The sequence below is a fragment of the Gavialis gangeticus genome, unplaced genomic scaffold, assembly GCF_001723915.1.
Source record: "Gavialis gangeticus isolate Ggan-Ray unplaced genomic scaffold, GavGan_comp1, whole genome shotgun sequence".
Classification (NCBI taxonomy): domain Eukaryota; kingdom Metazoa; phylum Chordata; order Crocodylia; family Gavialidae; genus Gavialis; species Gavialis gangeticus.
The window spans coordinates 4616418-4617847 of NW_017729016.1; the positions used below are offsets into that span (position 1 = coordinate 4616418).

The 1430-nt window shown below is 54.3% G+C and overlaps 1 protein-coding gene across 1 annotated transcript in view; it reads left to right on the forward strand.

Annotated features, from left to right (window-relative positions):
- NARFL (nuclear prelamin A recognition factor like) overlaps positions 1-1430 on the forward strand; it is a 26388-nt gene that overhangs the window by 319 nt on the left and 24639 nt on the right. The gene's annotated exons all lie outside the window — the stretch shown is intronic.

Below are 1430 nucleotides of genomic sequence, written 5' to 3' on the forward strand. Positions count from 1 at the left end.
GGGGCTTTGGATGGAGGTAATGCCTGGGGGGGGCAATGCCTGGGGGAGGGGTAGTGTGGGGGGCCCGTGCTTGGCCCCGCTCCTCATTCCCTGCCCCCCAGGCCAGGTCTGCACTGTTTGGCCGCGCTGGACCCTGCCCCGCCGACCTTGAGGCATCCGGGAAAACGCTGCTCATGGCGTTCCCCGAGAGAGACCAGGTCCGTTCTCCGGCCGGGCCTGTGAGGGGTCTGAAAGGACCCCGTGGTGCCAGACCAAGCGTGGGCTTACCCTGTGAGTCCTGTGCTGGCGTTTGCTCCCCCAACCGCATGGCCCCTGACCAGCATCTCGTGCACCCCTACGCAGCTACAGGGGGAGGGGGGATTGCTTTCCAGTGGCTTTGACAGGGCAGCACCTTAGAGACCAACTGATTCAGAGAGGCAAGAGCTTTCATAAGTGACAGCCGACTGCAGCGAGATGTGATTTGAGAAGTGCAGGTGGTTAAAGTGCCCAGCTTCATCATGCATCTCAAGCAAAACCATGGAGGTGATTTTCCTGCTCCGCTCGGCGTTGGTGAGACCACAGCTGGAGCCCTGCATCCAGTTCGGGGTGCTACAGTTCAACAAGGAGGAGCTGGAGAGAGTCCAGAAAAGAGCCACTCGTATGATTAAAGGCCTGAAGAGCAAGCCATACGAGAACAGGCTGACAGATACGGGACTGTTCAGCCTATAAAGGAGAAGACTTTGGGGGGAATTGGTGGCAGCTTGGATATATATCCAGGGAGAGCATCAGAGGCTCGGTGAGCAACTATTCATCAAAATGCCCCAGGAGAAAACCAGGAGCAATGGTCATAAACTCCTAAAAGGAGGTTTCAAACGGGATATAAAGGAAAATATCTTCATGATTCGTGTGACCGGACTGGAATAGACTCCTAGCCAGGGTGGTGCAAGCACCGACCCTGGAGATCTTCAAAAGGAGACTGGACGCACACCTCACTGGGGTTATTTGACCCCTGCAGTCTTTCCTGGCCAGAGCAGGGGGCTGGACCCAACGATTTCACAAGGTCCTTTCCAGCCCTAAACTTCTGCGAATCAGGGGCTACACTTTGAAATGAGCTTTCTGCTGTGAAGAACTGCCTGTATCTTGTCACCCATCAGCAAATGTCCCTTTGCATGCATCTCTAAGCACCGCCAGCTTTGCTGCAGCCTTGGCTGCTAACGTGCTCCTATTGCCTTTCTCCAGCACTGCCAGGAGAAAGGAAAAAAAGAAAGATTTTTTTGCTAACTGCACAGTAACATCATGCTACAGGGAAAAATCATTGCATTGAAAAAGCTTCCTTTGTGTCCCTAGGACAGGTGGAAGATGTATTTAATAACTTCTTTGCCTCTGTCTTCCTCAGTAAGGACCAGAACTGCTACCTCCCTGCTGGGCCCCCTTTGGGCCCCGGAGGAGGC